Source organism: Chiloscyllium punctatum, chromosome 1 (assembly GCF_047496795.1).
Source record: "Chiloscyllium punctatum isolate Juve2018m chromosome 1, sChiPun1.3, whole genome shotgun sequence".
Taxonomy (NCBI): Eukaryota; Metazoa; Chordata; class Chondrichthyes; order Orectolobiformes; family Hemiscylliidae; genus Chiloscyllium; species Chiloscyllium punctatum.
Window position 1 is genome coordinate 50,584,336 of NC_092739.1, and position 18,771 is coordinate 50,603,106.

Below are 18,771 nucleotides of genomic sequence, written 5' to 3' on the forward strand. Positions count from 1 at the left end.
AGTTGTTTTCTTTGAAATGTAATATTTCCTAATTTGTAGACGACACAAAGCTGGGTAGGATGGTCAGCTGTGAGGAGGATGCAGAGATGCTTCATTGTAATTTGGGCAAATGCGTAGCAGATGCAGTAGAACGTGGATAAATGTGGGGTTATCCACTTTGATAGCAAAAACAGAAGGCAGATTATTATCTGACTGGCTATAAATTAGGACAGGGGAATGTGCAATGAGATCTGTGTGTCTTAGAACACAAGTTGCCTAAAGGTAAGCATGCAGACGCAGCAGGCAGTAAAGAAGGCAAATAGTATGTTGGCCTCTATAGCAAGATGACTCAAGTACAGACGAGGGAGGTCTTGCTGCAGAGAAATTAATCAAAGCATGTACCACTTGCTTAACACTATAGTTTATAACAATTTATGCTGTAAACTCAGTTATGCTTTTAAAATCCACCCAAGAGGATCTTAATTTTACAAAATATTGAAGATTCATGCACTTATCCTAGGATAAATCCAAAAACAAAGGTCATTGACCTCTGGAATTTATCTAAATTTTCCTGATTATTCCAACTTTTCCATGAGGTATCAATTACCCATCCATTTGCTATGGATTAAGCAAACGTTTAAACACCTAAATTCTGCATACTCTTCAGCTCCCCGTCCTGGGTTTGGTATACACAGGCTGTAGTTCCCAGACCTTTCCCACAGCTTCTTTCTGAATTAATATTCAGGCAGACTGCTTTCTGTCACAAGGCTCTGAGAGGACCACTGTTGACTCCTTCCATACTTAGAATTCTAGAGCAAATCTTCCAACTGGTTTTCCCTCATGAAACACAAATGAAACTTGAGCTCTATGCACATTTCAAGCAGTGAAAAAAGAAGTTAGTATTTTCTCTGCTCGAACTACAACTCTAAATAACATCACCAGTGGCTCTCTCAATCTGGTGAGGTGTAGTCTAACCTAGAGCAAAACTACGACTTATTTTGTCTGTTTGCCAAATTGAACTGCCTAATTCTGTCAGCAAACACACGGATAAATAAACAAAAGAACGTAATGGGAGAAAGTGAGGACTACAGATGCTGGAGATCAGAACTGAAAAATGTGTTGCTGGAAAAGTGCAGCAGGTCAGGCAGCATCCAAGGAGCAGGAGAATCGACATTTCAGGCATAAGCCCTTCTTCGGGCTCATGCCCAAAACGTCGATTCTCCTGCTCCTCGGATGCTGCCTGACTTGCTGCGCTTTTCCAGCAACACATTTTTCAGAAAAGAACGTAATTACCTGAATCATTATCCCTATGGCTTTGTGGAACACTTTGCATTTCTATTTGACTCTGACCAAAGTAAATATTTTACCTTCAACACAATTCTTTGATTCTGCTTCTCAAATTAATTATTTCCAATTTTGAGTCACTTTCCACAACTGTTAGTTTTTCATTATTTTCATGGAGATAACAAAAGGCTCTGTCAAATGATCACAGAAATAGGTCATATTATATTTTATCTTTGAATTCTGACCTTATAAAATTAACACAGCTTAGATTTTAAGGGCAAGAAATCCCACACTTGTTTAAATTGTATTTACTTCTGTGGTGTTTATCGGTTTCTCAAACAGAAGATTTTTCCACAGTTAAAACTTGAATTTCTAAAGCTGAAAAGTTATATTCTAAAATGTATGGATTCTGAATTACATTTTTGCAACAGGTACTGTGCCTCAAAGTATCTCACAAATCATACTCTAATTGTAATATTTTTCGGACTGAAGTGGAAAATTGTTTTTATATCCTACTCTTCGGTCTCCTTAAGCATGAACTATTCCTAGCTGACAAGATTAGCTGAAGCCAAAACTCTTCCAATGTACAGGAGCTTAATAAAAGGTGCACTCATGAGAAATACTGGTATAAAGGCTTTCGTTTCACTTTCATACAGTTCGAGGCATTTCATGTCAGAGTTTTCCTACTTAGCAGCAATGTCGCTTTGCATAATGCAGAAGAGATAATATCCTCACCTTGCAGCTGTTGTAGAGCTGTAAACAGTTATGTGGTGATAAGTGTTCTCATTTACCATACAGTCCAAAATTGTCCAAATTAAAATACAGTGCATCTTCTCCCACAATAGAAAGCAAATTGAGATACTTAATCAGATGTTAATCCAAGTTATTCAAATCTCTCAATGAGTGAGAACAAGATACATTACATATACTAATGTAGTCAAATGAATGTTAATTAAGGTGACATATGTAAGCAGTAGTAACGGATCCAAAAGAGCTCCCTGATGGATGGGTTTATCTGCTGCATTTCTAAGCCATATAGACTTGGAGAGTCCCCATTTTGATTTTTGAAGTGTGTAAGTTTGTGGCCATTGGGATAAAATGAGGGAGGATTGTAACAGGATAATTAGTGAATGTTACCATAACTTCCCACAAAGCACCTACTGGTGAAGAGATGGGTGAAAACTGGCAAAAGCAGAAAAATCAAACTTTGCAAAATTGAAACGCCTCAAGTCAAAAGATGACCCAGTATTATTAAAGTACAATCCTAAAACGTAATAGAAATTCTCAAACATAAAGGTCCAGTATGGCCATTGTGGCTGTGTTTGTTGCTTTCTGGCACTAGTGGTGGGCACTTTCCCGGATCTGCACCCAGGTGCACTGGACACCAGAATTCCTCATCTGCAAAGGAACGTTTCTCCATTAGCTTAAACCACGCTTTTCTACCTGCTAAGATATTTCAGAAATGATGCACGTGTACACTATTTCAAAGGAAATATCTCATTATAATTTAACTTCCAGATTTTATATGCTCACCACATGGGTGAGAGGGACATATACCAGCATCTTGTAATTTTGCCTCAAGGACTTAAAGGTTTAGCACAAGTTGTGATGAAAGAGGGGGCCTGTTATCCTGTGAATTATGTTGTGTGAAGTTCAAGATGATAAATGGAATCAAAGAGGGAAGAGGTTACTATGCTGGATGTACTGGTGGGTGCAGCTTTCAGATGAGGAAGTGGGTCCTCTTCCATAGCTGTGCCACAAGAAAGAAGATATGGGCAGGTGTGCCCAAGAGGTAAGCACCAGGTACTATAATCAAGAGGGTGACCAGCACAAACTCAATGGGCTGAAGTGTTTTTGGTCTATGCTGTAGATCTCTAGATTATGATAACTTGAATTTCGTACAAGGAACGTTCTAATTAACCCAATGTGCAAGGGAAGAGCAGACTCCTCTATATCCCTTACTCTGTGTTGTGATACGTAATCCTTTCACATCACTACTCACACCCACATCAGTTTCAGCAGCAACATTCATTCCTCCTTCCACCACTGTCCTTATATAATGTGATACTATCTCAGTCAGCTCCTCCAATCTCACCACATATCCTCAAATGCAAGCTACTCCTTCCTAATTTGCCTGATAGTGACCCACATGACCTTTTTGAATGTATACATGCTTTACAGTCACTTTTGACTGTTTGTACTTCTTCATAAGAGATGTGAACGCAAAATACAAGGGCGATGATTACAGTGGACTCTATAGATCATTGAGCTGAGCAAGTTTTTAATAAAAGAGGAATATCTGCATCCTGGCCATCGCTGATGAAGAGACTGGGAGTTAGTATTGCAGACTGACAGAATTAATCTATGCAATTCACATGCTCTACTTGGCTTGAATTCAGTATGGAATGAAATATGATTACGTTAATCATGCAGAGTTGCAACACTTTTACATTCCCATGAATAAAACATATGACCCACCACGCATGGAACAGCAGCTGCTGCACAGAAATCGGGAGGATTCTACAAATCAACTCATTCTTTTTTTTTGTACAATCACAGATCACATCATTTCCAGGCAGCAGCACAGACACTCACCCTCTGATGGGTGTTACAGAGTTGGGTGGAAACTCACTTAGAAAACTGCAATTCATAAGTGAGCACAAGCAGACACTGATGGCAGGGGCAGCAGTGGAGAGTACACATCCGTCTACAAGACCTGCTTAACTAGACGTAGCTGGAAACCTAGAGACCATGATGATAAGAAGATAGGTAAAGGGTCAGCAGAAGATATTGATGTGCCAGGCAGACTACCCTCAGGAGCACAAAAGATAGAGTACAGACCAACCATTTGAGGATTGTGTCACATGTATTCATGAGGTTGTCTTTCATGGATAGACTGGCTGCCTCTGGATGCTAATTCTTGACAAACTAATCACTCCCCGCAGGATGTGACCACAGGCTTGCAAAATACAAACAGCAAAGTTTCTGATGCTTTACACAGAAAGACAGATATATCAGCCATGGTTTTCAAAGGCATCGCTAATCTGCCCAAGCTGCTGCCTTGCAGAAAGGTAACAATGATGCACAGCTATTCCTGGAGAAGGATAATACGAAAGGGGGAATATTTATTATTTATGACGAAAACATTGCCTGAATAGAAGATGCAGAAATTTCATTGATGGAACCCTCAGAATGCACAATGTCTAAAAAATTCATCAATACCTATCTCCAGAACCTCCACATACATCAGAATGATATGCAGGTCTGGCAAATGCTGAGATTTAGAAATGATTTGTGTAATATTGATTTTTAGCTTGGAGGTTTACATTGAGCCTGGTCCAGGAACTGACAAAACCTTTACGATATATGCCATTGAGAATGTGTAGCATGATTAAAGTTGATTTGATTTGTTTCTAATAATTAGCTAAATTACACTCCACCAACATAAAAGATTTATTGCCCTGTTAAACATGTGTCAGAGCAATTTAACCAACATTAATATCTCCCAAAAAGATTTACCATATTGCACAATTGGTATGAAAAGTATCCTAATCTAGAGATTATTCTACCCAATTTGATTGTAATTTTTTAAAATTCATACAAATTTTGTTTTAAGGTTGCTTCCCACTGTTTAAATAGGCCAAAAGATTGCCTTGGCAAAATATTTGATGTTAATCATGAACACACCTTTAATGATCAATCAATTATATATGGCTCTGCAACTTTAGATTTTCTTTAGATTAGATTCCCTACAGTGTGGAAACAGGCCCTTCGGCCCAACTAGTCCATACCAATCACATATTGCTCTGCAACTTTAGATTTTTATTAGATTAGATTAAATTCCCTACAGTGTGGAAACAGGCCCTTCGACCCAACCAATCCACACCAACCCTCGGAAGAGTAACCCACCCAGACCCACTTCCCTCTGACTAATGCACCTCTCACTATGGGCAATTTAGCATGGCCAATTCATCCGACCTGCATATCTTTGGACTGCGGGAGGAAACCGGAGCACCCAGAGGGAACCCACACAGACACGGGGAGAATGTGTAAACTCCACACAGACAGTCGCCTGAGGCTGGAATTGAACCTGAGACCCTGGTGCTGTGAGGCAGCAGTGCGTTCTACTAGTTTCTGCTGTGATCCAGCATCAAGAGTCAATACTGTGTCATATTTTTGACCATTTCTGTGCTATAGATTCTACTTCCACATGAATGGGACATCACTCAGATTAAAAACAGGATGACAGGAGTTATACATAGGTTTTTTTTAATGTCTTATCTGAACAAAGTAATGTTCTTATTAAGTCACATCTGTCCCGTAAAAGATCTATTTAAATCAACTCAATCACATGAAGAGAATGTAATACTAAAGATTTGTCAAGAGCAATTAAGGATGGGGAACAAAGCCTCTTCTCATCTCCGGAAAGAATTAAAACAAAGGACTACCCAAAAAGGCAAAAGTAACATCTACAAATCTGATAAATTTTGCAAACAGTAAGTGTCTACAAATACAACTCTTTAGCTGAAGGATCAGAAAGAGGGTGAGGAGGTTTGGGACGAGTTAAAGAAATAATCAGCCTTTGCCACCCCAAATGGCCTCTTCCAACACTGAATTTTGCCATTTGGACTTAAAAAAGAGTGCTCCAGAGGCTAACGGAGCAAGCAGCAGTATACTTTGACATATTGGTACACAGTGACACTCGGAGGGGCCACTTGGAACAGCTCAAAGGTTACAGACATCTGATTTAGCAATAAATCTTTCCAAGAATAAGTTTGTAGAAGCACAGGTAATCTACTTCGGGTATACAGTGGGTCAGGGACAAGTACTGCCAAGAGTAGCTAAAGGGAGGACATTGGCAGAGTTCCCTGTCCCAAAACAAAATGGAACCGATGGGATTTTTGTGGATGTGTAGTTTCTATAATACATTTAAACCAAACTTCAGCCCAATGCTGCTCCAATGGCTGGCTTGTTACAGAGATAAAACAAAAGGTCATGTGGTAGGCCAAACATTTCTTCAGTTGCAGAAAGCCAACTTGGTCAACAAACCACTGATGGCTGCACCAAATTTCCAACAATCCTTTGAGGTAGCAATTAATGTTTGGGATCTGGGAACAGGCACAGGACTACTTCAGAAAGGTAGATCGGGCAGTCAGGGCCCAGTGGATGCATCTCCAAATCCTACAATTGTCACCAAAAGTGGTATTATGCTAGGAGAAGGAAATTCTGGGACAATCACTGGGTTTTATACACATATCTTTCACAGATACAGGAAAACATATATATACTGATGACAACCTCCTAACTTTCATGAACACATTCAAACACCAGAAATGTCCAAGCATTTGAGTGGAATTTGCTTTGCAGTCTTATCAGTTAACCATTATCCACTTGGTAGAGAAAAGAAATGTGATAATGCTTTGTCAGAAGTTAACTTTGTTTTGAATTACTCAGAAGTCAAGATGGAGAAAAACATAACTGTATGAGTTAGACTTAGAGTGAAATGGGTTTTTTTACTTTTTATACTTTAATGCCTTAAACTAGCAAATCTAAGCTAAATTTCATTTCTCTTAAAAATATGGAGCGATGTGGAGATGCTATGAAGAGATGTGATCCAAATACTGTTTTGTAAAAAGTTTATGTGGACCCATATATATTCACCTTGTATTTCTAAACAAAAAAGATACTTTCTTAAGGAAAAGGTACTGGTTACAACAGCAAAATTGTTGTACCTGCAAGATGCAGAAAGCTCCTATGGATCAGATACAGTCTGGAGAACTTTCAGCTTTCAGATACAGGTCATGTAGCCCAGTTAGTGGACAGAATAAGACTATTGCATTTTTGAACTTGAGAAACAGCTGAGAATTGACAGTTCCTTCTCTCTTTGCAACTCATCTCAGCAAAGTGAGAGAGTTGAAAACTAATCGCCATCATTATCACCATGGAGGACTCAGGGAGAAAATTTGTTGAAATCTATCTCACTGCCCCCAGCCAAGGGAGTGTATTGAACTAAGTTCCAGGGAGACACCCCCACACTCCTCCCCATGAGCACCCCCACCCCCACCCCACACTCAACCAGCTTTCCCTTGCCAGCGGTTTGTGTTTGCAGAATAAATTCAGGCACAAAATACCAGTTGGGACAATCTGTGATTACCCATTTTTCTTGAGTTTAACTATTAGCCAAAGTACTTTAAAGTTAAAATTTTCATTTTTTGGTTCTCCCTGACCTGAGTAAGTGTGTGTCCATTAGCTTTCGTTTGCATTATGTTCGAGTAAGTTCATTTTGGGACAATCTATGATTATCCTTTTTTTCTTGAGTTCAACTATTAGCCAAAGTACTTTAAACTTAAATTTTCATTTTCTTTGTTTCTCCCCAGACCTAAGAACAATAGCTTTTTTAAAAATTATGTGAGAGTAAGTTCATTTTTGATTATAAACCAGTTATTCATGGTTGACTGAAGGAGCCTAACTTCTTGTTTATATTGAACCGGAGGCCTGTAATAATTGGCCATATCACCAACCTGACTTCAAATAAAATTTGTTGCAACCTGGGAGGAGTGGGACTTAAAAAAGGAAACAGTGCACTTCTCCAATCTTGACTGTCACGTTGTAACATTGTCATGCAGTGGAAAAATCAAACGGTATTTCTGACCACAACACTGTGTGATTGTAGAGGATTTAACTGCAAACTGGATGACAAATTCAGCAAGACTTCAAGTAGGTTTAATCATGGTCAATCATATCTTTAAACTTCAGATAACACAGAGAGATGGGGTTGTACTTCTTCAACCCTAGTTTTATCATTAATAAATTAAACTTTTCTGTTAAAGAGGCTTGGATTAAAATCACTTGCAGATTGTTAGAAATTATAACCATTCTCATCAGTGACTGCTGTGCATAAAAGGTAAAGAGAAATCTAAGGAAAGAGAATGATGCAGTGAAATAGAAGGGATAGGTGTGCAAAATCCATCACAAAGCACAAATGCAATGATTGAAAAGGTTGTTGCTGAGATTTGTGCATCGTATTCAGATCTTTGAATCCCATCCATTTTCCTCACTGACTTTCAAAAGGATTTTACCACTGAATAAAACTTCTTGCAGACTCTGGGCACTCTTACTGAACTTCAGCTTGACCCCAGTACCCCCTTCACAATGATATGAGAATAAACAAAGTTTCCAACTTGCCTTTCCTTGATGCCAAATCCCAGCAATCTAACTGTAGTACTGGCAAAGTTTGAAAGTGCCTTCTAGCTCTCCCAAAGTTCAGCAAAATGGTGTATGCTAAACCCCAACTCTATTACAGCAACAGCCATTCATTCACAGTTTTCACTGAATAACAAAAAATCTGATCCTCAAAACACTAATAAAATATCCGCAATATCATGTAATAAGACAAGGAATTTGACTTATTAAATTGTTACATAACAGTTTCTTCCCCCTTCAAATGGTTGAGGAAAATCACATGGGAAATCATCAGTATATGTTAACTAATGATACATTTAACACCAGTACAATGTCCTGGGAGATTCATCTGTAAATTAAATCATGGAAACTATTGTGCATCACTGAAAATGAATTCTTACTGAAATTGAAAAGAGCCCTTGTATACTATTTGAAAAGCTCTGCTGTTGCAAATAAATGGTGTAATTCGTGTTCATGTCTGAGATTCTCAATGAACTTAGATTCCCATCTCAGCTGGCATCATCTGACACAGGCAAAAACAATGACTGCAGATGCTGGAAACGAGATTCTGGATTAGTGGTGCTGGAAGAGCACAGCAGTTCAGGCAGCATCCGAGGAGCAGTAAAATCGACGTTTCGGGCAAAAGCCCTTCATCAGGAATAGAGGCAGGGTGCCTGCAGGGTGGAGAGATAAATGAGAGGAGAGTGGGAGTGGGGAAAAAGTAGCATAGAGCACAACAGGTGAGTGGGGGAGGGGGTGAAGGTGATAGGTCGGGGGGAGGGTGGAAAAGAAGATAGGCAGGTAGGACAAGTCATGGGGACGTTTGGAACAGGGGTGAGGTGGGGGAAGGAGAAATTAGGAAACTGTTGAAGCTCACATTGATGCCCTGGGGTTGAAGTGTTCCGAGGCGGAAGATGAGGTGTTCTTCCTCCAGGCGTCGGGTGGTGAGGGAGCGGCGGTGAAGGAGGCCCAGGACCCCCATGTCCTACGGCAGAGTGGGAGGGGGAGTTGAAATGTTGGGCCACAGGGCGGTGTGATTGATTGGTGCGCGTGTCCCAGAGATGTTCCCTAAAGCAATCTGCTAGGAGGCGTCCAGTCTCCCCAATGTAGAGGAGACCGCATCGGGAGCAATGGATACAATAAATGATATTGGTGGATGTGCAGGTAAAACTTTGATGGATGTGGAAGGCTCCTTTAGGGCCTTGGATAGAGGTGAGGGAGGAGGTGTGGGTGCAGGTTTTGCAATTCTTGCGGTGGCAGGGGAAGGTGCCAGACGGGAGGGTGGGTTGTAGGGGGGCGTGGACCTGATCAGGTAGTCATGGAGGGAACAGTCTTTGTGGAAGGCAGAAAGGGGTGGGGAGGGAACTATATCCCTGGTGGTGGGGTCTGTTTGGAGGTGGCGGAAATGTCGGTGGATGATTTGGATTATGCGAAGGTTGGTAGGGTGGAAGATGAGCACCAGGGGCATTCTGTCCTTGTTACAATTGGAGGGGTGGGGTCTGAGGGCGGAGATGCGGGATGCGGACGAGATGCGTTGGAGGGCATCTTTAATCACGTGGGAAGGGAAATTGCGATCTCTAAAGAAGGAAGCCATCTGGTGTGTTCTGTGGTGGAACTGGTCCTCCTGGGAGCAGATACGGCGGAGGCGGAGGAATTGGGAATACGGGATGACATTTTTGCAGGAGGTAGGGTGGGAAGAGGTGTAATCAAGGTAGCTGTGGGAGTCGGTGGGTTTGTAAAAAATGTCAGTGTCAAGTCGGTCGTCATTAATGCAGATGGAGAGGTCCAGGAAGGGGAGGGAGGTGTCAGAGATGGTCCAGGTAAATTTAAGGTCAGGGTGGAATGTGTTGGTGAAGTTGATGAATTGCTCAACCTCCTCACCAATGCAGTCATCAATTTAGCGGAGGAAGAGGTGGGGAGTGGTGCCATATAATTACGGAAGATGGACTGTTCTACGTAGCCAACAAAGAGACAGGCATAGCTGGGGCCCATACGGGTGCCCATGGCTACCCTTTTGGACTGGAGGAAGAGAGAGGATTAGAAGGAGAAATTGTTAAGGGTGAGAACCAGTTTGGCCAAACGAATGAGAAAGTGTTGGTGGAAGGGTACTGTTGGAGATTTCGGGAGAGGAAGAAACAGAGGGCTTGAAGGCCCTGGTCATGGCGGATAGAGGTGTAGAGGGATTGGATATCTATGGTGAAGATGAGGCATTGGGAGCTGGGGAAACGGAAGTCTTGGAGGAGGTGGAGGGTGTGGGTGGTGTCTCGAACATATGTGGGGATTTCCTGGACTAGGAAGGATAGGACAGTGTCGAGGTAGGTAGAAATGAGTTCAGTGGGGCAGGAGCATGCTGAGACAATGGGTCAGCCAGGGTGGTCAGGCTTGTGGATCTTGGGAAGGAGGTAGAATCGGGCGGTGTGGGGTTCCCGGACTATGAGGTTGGAAGCTGTGGGTGGGAGATCTCCTGAGGTAACGAGGTTCTGTATGGTCTGGGAGATGATGGTTTGGTGATGGGGGGTGGATCATGGTCGAGGGGGCGGTAGGAAGAGGTGTCCTCCAGTTGGCGTCTGGCTTCAGCAGTGTAGAGGTCAGTGCGCCAGACTATCACTGCACCCTCTTTATCTGCTGGCTTGATGGTGAGGTCAGGATTGGAGCAGAGGGATTGGAGGGCTGCGTGATATGAGGGTGAGAGGTTGGAGTGGGGGGGGGGGGTAGACAGGTTGAGGCGGTTAATGTCCCGGCGGCAGTTGGAAATGAAGTAATAGGCCAGCACGGGGTGTCCAGGTGGATGCAGTGTATTGGAGGTGGGCGAAGGGGTCCTCGGAAGGTGGGCGGGAGTCCTGATTGTGAAAGTAAGCTCGGAGGCGGAGGCGGCGTGTATTAAATTCATTGATGCGTGGACGGAGGGGGATGAAGGTGAGTCCTTTGCTGAGGACTGATCATTCGTCCTCAGTGAGGGGGAGGTCTGGAGGGAAGGTGAAAACTCGGCAGGGCTGGGAGCTAGGATCTGGTGTGGGTGTAGAGCTGGGAGTGGGGGCGGAGCCTGTAACTGTAGTGGGTGTGGTGGTGGGGGGAATGGGGGTGGAGTCATGAGCAGGGGTGGTGTTTCCCTCAGAGTTCTGAGGGGTGCGGATGGTGACAGTGGGATCTGTGGGGGGCGTGTCAGCACAGTGCAGGTGAGTGGCATTGGTGGGGGCAGAAGTGGTGGCAAACACGGCAATGGGGGGGGGGGCGCACGTCACTGAGCGTGTGACATCAGCGATGATGTGAGGGGCGGAAGTGATGTCACATGTGGTGCATGAGGAATTGTATGGGGTGGAAGTGGCCATGATGGGAGCGGAAGTGACGTCATCAATCAGCGTGGGGATGGTGGTGCACCAGCTGCATGGCTAATGGTGTCCGAGCGGTTCCAGAGGCCGGAAGAATCTACTGGAATGTTTGAGGAATGCTCTTTATGGAGGTGGGTAGATAAAAGTTTGTTGTACTTACAGTTTTTGATGTTTGAGATGGAGTTGAAGTACTGTTTGTTGAGAGTATAAATTCTCCTGAGGGTGTAGTACCGAGTGGGTCCTTTGCAATTCTGAGAGAGTGTGGCCCGCAGCTGACTGTAGAGAGGTTAGGTGACGGCGCATTGCTGCAAGTGAGGAGCAGAGGATCTTGAAGGAGAACCATTGCTGGTGTTTTTGAATCTGTAGTCTGGACTGTTTGTCCTGTTCGGATCCAAACTCTGCTGGTTTGAAGGTGGTCTGGAGTCAGTGTGGGATGAGTTGGTTACGGAAGCAGGTACCGAGGAAGCAAATGTGGCTGTAGTAGTGAGTCTGTTTCAGGACATGGTTGAAGAGCTTCAGGGCAGAGGAAATGACCTGGGAGTTGCAGTGGGAGAGGGACTCCTTGAGATTCTTGTAGAGAGAGGAGGAAAACCTTTTCAAGGCAGGCATCCTTGCAAGAGGATTCGCAGTAGGGTTAAAATCAACTAGGTAAAAACAATGGTTAAAGATGCCCTCCAACGCATCTCGTCCGCATCCCGCATCTCCGCCCTCAGACCCCACCCCTCCAATTGTAACAAGGACAGAATGCCCCTGGTGCTCACCTTCCACCCTACCAACCTTCGCATAATCCAAATCATCCGCCGACATTTCCACCACCTCCAAACAGACCCCACCACCAGGGATATAGTTCCCTCCCCACCCCTTTCTGCCTTCCGCAAAGACCGTTCCCTCCATGACTACCTGATCAGGTCCACGCCCCCCTACAACCCACCCTCCCGTCTGGCACCTTCCCCTGCCACCGCAAGAATTGCAAAACCTGCACCCACACCTCCTTCCTCACCTCCATCCAAGGCCCTAAAGGAGCCTTCCACATCCATCAAAGTTTTACCTGCACATCCACCAATATCATTTATTGTATCCGTTGCTCCCGATGCGGTCTCCTCTACATTGGGGAGACTGGACGCCTCCTAGCAGATTGCTTTAGGGAACATCTCTGGGACACCGGCACCAATCAACCACACCGCCCCGTGGCCCAACATTTCAACTCCCCCTCCCACTCTGCTGAGGACATGGAGGTCCTGGGCCCCCTTCACCACCGCTCCCTCACCACCCGATGCCTGGAGGAAGAACGCCTCACCTTCCGCCTCGGAACACTTCAACCCCAGGGCATCAATGTGAATTTCACCAGTTTCCTCATTTCCTCTTCCCCCACCTCACCCCTGTTCCAAACTGTCAGCTCAGCACTGTCCCCATGATCTGTCCTACTGCCTATCTCCTTTTCCACCTATCCACTCCACCCTCCCCCCACCCCCGACCTATCACCTTCATTCCCTCCCCCACTCACCGATTGTACTCTATGCTACTTTCTCCCCACCCCCAGCCTCCTCTCACTTATCTCTCCATCCTTCAGGCTCTCTGCCTGTATTCCTGATGAAGGGCTTTTGCCCGAAACGTCGATTTTACTGCTCCTCAGATGCTGCCTGAACTGCTGTGCTCTTCCAGCACCACTAATCCAGAATCATCTAGCACAGGCCAATTTTCAGCACGCCATCTATAACTTTTCTTTCCAGTCACAGATCAACAACAGGCAAACATTCCCTGGCCCAACAGATTATTACCTATGCCAAACGTTTGCCAACATTTTGTTTCTGAGTACCAAATCTTGCTGTAAGATTTCCACTGAACTCCCTATAACAAACCAGGGTTGTTTTTAACCTGTAAGACCTATTTTTCCTACTTACTTAATGTGTGCAATGTCCGTCTGCAATCTCACCAAAAGCACCCAAGGGTAACTCTCCATTCTGGGGAACCAGCTCGAGGCTGCATCTCTCTATCCCAACCCCGCTCCCAGGATCCACGGCCAGACAGCCCCTTGCTTTTCAGGCACCAAATAGCCCAAAAGTGGAAATTTCCAGCATGGGCACAGGCTTGAGGGTTGCAAAAGGTGAAAGCCTTCTGTGCCTGCTTCACAATGCTAAGACTTTGTCAAATTTATTTGAGTTGCTATTTGTTCCCACTCTCCCAGGTGATGTGCTACTGTTCAGGTTAAACCGAGTTAAGCTACTAAGCCTGAGTTCTGAATAGAAAACCTGGTAGGTTTTAACTGAACCTTTTGAAATGTGCCAGTATATAGCTTTCTGGGAATTTTTACACTATTGTCAATTACACTAGTGTCAGTTTAACAACAACTTTGCCTATGATTAGTCCCTGTTTAAAGCAGTGTGATTTGTTGTCAAAGCTCAAACTGGCTCCAAAGTAAATGGAGTCTTAATTGCCCAGGTCAAGCTCCTGCACTCAAGTCTAACTTCAGCACAGATGCAAAGCAAAATAGTCTCTCGCTTACTCAACGGAGTAATGTGAACATGTCCTATTAAGAAATACCTAGAACTGGGCGTCAAAGTTCTTCAAGTCTTTGTTGTCTAAAATTGAATGGCACCTTTATAAAATAGTTAAGCTAAGGCTACAGGTATAATGATGTGATGTTCAACAATCATAGCTAAAGTGGAAATCAGTGTTTCAGTTCTCTTTTCTGTTCAATTCTTTCTACGACTCGCTTTAAGAGTGTTTGTACAGTCCAGACCTTGTTCTGAAACCCGTTTCTCATAAGTTCTACATTCAGGATGTACTTCATATTGAATTCATTTTAATCAAAATTAAACTTGATTAATTTTTTTTATATATACCTAAGAGCACAGGCACCATACCAATAATCTCTGGTAGATCTGTGGCAGAGTAAGCTGGAGGGGGTGAAAAACCTTCAACCACCTGATTTAAATTTCATAAATAATGCCCATCGTTACTGTGGATAATAGTATGTAGCAGACTTGGAATAAACTGCTTCAATTAAGGGTCTCCTGGTGGAACTATCATCCATACGTTGCTTTGCTTAAAAGCAAATTGCACATATGCTTCTTGTTAAGTGAATGGTTTGTGTCGATTACTGAATGTTACAGAGTTGTAAGGGTAGGCTTGTATTTTGTGTACTGACATGTGGCAGATGTTGAGAGTAGCTCTGGATGGAACCCCTCAAGGCCTAGTAAGGCTGTATGTTGCGTCTTTGTAGGAACTTATCGGAATTAAATGATTGACTTTAATTGTCAAATGTTTCCTCTCTACAACTGTCCCAACTGTGCAAGAATTTCTATGACTCCTGACCCCAACCTCCACCGCCAAACAAATTAAGTGAACTCTCAAGGTAAAACACAAGTATGGATTGACAATTTCTACAAAGCTATATTGAATACAAATCTCACAGCAAACTTAAAATAATCCTCCAAGTTTGGGGTGTAAAAGTGAAGGCAGCAGAAATGTTCATTACCTTCAAATAAGGTAATTTATCCCTCCCTGTCTTTTATAGGCAGATGTTATTCTTGGGCAATTGAGACAATATAGACTGCTGTGCTTCAAATTAGGTTCACAACTATTTGACAATAACTTGATGAGTATGATTACATTTTGGTGAATTAACGTTTAAATAATTAGTCATTTATAATGGTGCTGTCGTGGATCAAAACAGGAACTTATAAACATCTTTCTCTAGCTGCTACCCATCTGCCCACCGTCTTCAATGTATTTAGAAAAACAATACTTTCATACCGATTTCTTCTGGCTATAACTAAGACCTTCCACTTTGTTGAAGGTGTTTCTAAGTTTATTCCTTACACATAACTTAGGTACTGCCTATCTCACCTTTATGATTCAGATTTTAGAAAAAAATATTTCTTCACGGGATATGGGAAGCTGAACGGTCTTCTCCAGTTGTAAAATGGAGCTGAAGAACGGGAGGAAAACCAAGAAAAGAATTCCCTAACACCTTGGCTAGGGGGCAGGATGCTGCCACCAAACTTGACTGAGACTAACACATACTCCACCTACAGCCTGTTTGTCCTTCGATATCAATGAAGCATCCTAGAATGTCAGATTGCAATCTTTATTTATTTATCTAATTAAACCTATATAAACTACTGATTCATTAAAAAAACTCCAAATTAATAGAAAAAATTGCTACATGTTATTGACTGCCTATATGAGGTAACTGTGATTATGAAACACCCTAAAATCAATACCGTGAGAGTGAAGGAACGGTGCATTGTTTCAATTTGGGATGGCGTGTATTTTGAAGGGGAACTTGCAAGTGGTGGTGGTATTCACATGCATCTGCTGCCCTTGTCATTCCAAGTGGTTGAAGTTGTAGGTTTGGAAGGTGTTCATGGAGAAATCTTTGTGAGTTCCTGCAGTGCATGCACTTACTGTAATCAGAATTAAAGCAAAGTACCACAGATGCTGGACCTCTGGAATAAAATTAAAATGTTGGAGAAATTCACAGGTCTGGCAGCAGTGGGAGAGAAACAGAGTTAACATTTTGAATCCAAAATTACTTTTCTTCAGAACTGAAGGAACTAGAATGGCAATCACTTTTATAGTACTGTAATTACACCAATATTATTATATTATCATTGACTCATTGGAGATTAAATACAGTGGGCAGGCAAGCACTCAACAAATTTGTACGACTTTCCTTTTCTCCTCACTATTTTAATGGGTGTGCCAACCCATTTCAAATTTTGTGGGCGGCACGGTGGCACAGTGGTTAGCACTGCTGCCTCACAGCGCCTGAGACCCGGGTTCAATTCCCACCTCAGGCGACTGACTGTGTGAAGTTTGCACATTCTCCCAGTGTCTGCGTGGGTTTCCTCCGGGTGCTCCGGTTTCCTCCCACACTCCAAAGATGTGCAGGTCAGGTGCATTGGCCATGCTAAATTGCCCGTAGTGTTAGGTAAGGGGTAGATGTAGGGGTATGGGTGGGTTGCGCTTCGGCGGGGCGGTGTGGACTTGTTGGGCCGATGGGCCTGTTTCCACACTGTAAGTAATCTAATCTAATCTAATCTAAAAAATAACTGGTTTAGCACTTCTATCAGAATAGAAAATTTAAAAAATCATGAAAATATCTGCTAATGTGACCAACAGAAATTCCTATACTCAAAAAAAAGTCAGAGCAAATAAATCGTTCAAGAATTGAGCACATTATTTTGCCAATACTCGTGAGTCATTCATTATAAATGTTTTCAGTCAAGTTTGTTATGGTAAATGCTTTTCTATGAAGCACTATACATATCATAAAACACTTGTATATGAAAAAATCTACTCCAAAATGTTAGAAACTTCATAGAGTGCTATAAATCAAAACCTTAGTAAAATATTAAGCTATTAATTGCAGGTCACTGCTGGAGGTGCCAACTAGGTAATTCATTTAAACTGATCATTTCTCAGTCTGAGCAGAGTTGTGCACCTGCCTCAGTGACAGGGATCTGAATAGAAGCATGCATTTGATCTCTTTCCAGTGCAAATCACATAGGATTAGATGGTAAGTGGCTTGGATTGTAACTGCTAATGCCTTGTTAATATTTCTTACTTTGTTTATGCTCTGTGTTATCATCTATTTTTCTAATCAACCTATTATACACCACTGCAGCAGGTGGAACTTTAACCCAGACCTCCAGTTCCAGGGATAGAACACTACCACAAGAAGTCTCCAAATCCTACTGCACTTGGCATTCCCAGGCACTCTCCCATCCAAGTACTAACCAGACCTGAGTCTGCTTAGCTTCCAAGATCAGACGAGATCGGGCGTTTTCAGACCAATATAGCCTAAGGCAAAACCTGCCTTATAATGAAGGGACTGTAATAAATTTTGTAAAATGTGAAATTGTACAAAACACTGGTATTCCTTTCATACCTACATTTACATTTATAAAAGATGCTGGCTTTTTTTTCTGGCACAATGAATGGAAAAAGACTAGTACAGGGAGAAGGTAAATTTGATACTTTCATCACTTAGTAACAATGAAGTATCGCATATTTAGGCCTTTTTAATGGGAACCTCCCAATAATTCCATCTCCTTTTTTTATTTCCCCTCCCCACTTCCCAGAACATCATTCTTTTTTGGAATAGAAAACACATTCCCATATTCCTGTCTGTTTTCTTCTCCTTGGAATTTTCTCTTAGCAGACTGTTATTAGCTTCCCAAGCTTACCCTTCACCAACTGATCTTCTTCGACTCTTTTCTCGAGGTTATGCTGGAGGCCCTACTCTTTCCTCTGGACAAGTGGAAATGTGAGGCCAGCTAACCAGCATATCTGGAAGTAGTGGAGGCTATGAGCAGTAAGAGTGTTGTGTTTTGTATCTAGGAAAAACATACTCAACCTCATCCTCATCAGCCTGGCAGCCAAAGATGCATCTGTCCATAACAGTATTGGTAAGAGTGAGCACCGCACAATCCTTGTTGTGTGGCACTTTCATGATGCTAAATGAGACAGACTTCAAACAGATGGAGCAAGTCAAGACTAGGCATCCATGAGGTGCCATGGACCATCAGCAGCAGTGGAATTATCCTATACATGTAAACTCATGGCACAGTATAACCTCACTCTACTATTACCATCAATCCAGAGGATCAGCCCTGTTTCAATGAACAGTGCATGAGGGCATGGCAGGAACCACATCAGACAGGCCTAAAATGAGGCGTCAACCAGGTGAAGCTACAAGAACAGGACTACTTGTGACTAAACAACATAAGCAGCAAATAACAGAGCTAAGCGATCCTCCAACCAATGGATCAAATCTAAGCTATGCAGCCCTGCCATATCTAGTCATGAATGGTGGTAGACAATTAAACATCTCACTGCAGGAAGCAGCTCCACAAATATCCCCATTCTTAACACTTGTGGAGCCCAGTATAATCAATGCAAAAGGCTGAAGGATTCACTACAATCTGCAGCCAGAATAATTGAATACGTGATCTATTTCAGCTTCCCCTTGGTTTCCCCAGCACCACAG

At 42.8% G+C, this 18,771-nt stretch overlaps 1 long non-coding RNA gene and 1 pseudogene across 1 annotated transcript in view; both read right to left on the bottom strand.

Annotated features, from left to right (window-relative positions):
• The window catches only part of LOC140482257 (uncharacterized), a 225,447-nt gene that overhangs the window by 22,464 nt on the left and 184,212 nt on the right, over positions 1-18,771 (bottom strand). The window lies entirely within an intron of this gene.
• LOC140483020 (5S ribosomal RNA) lies at positions 17,471-17,589 on the bottom strand (annotated as a pseudogene).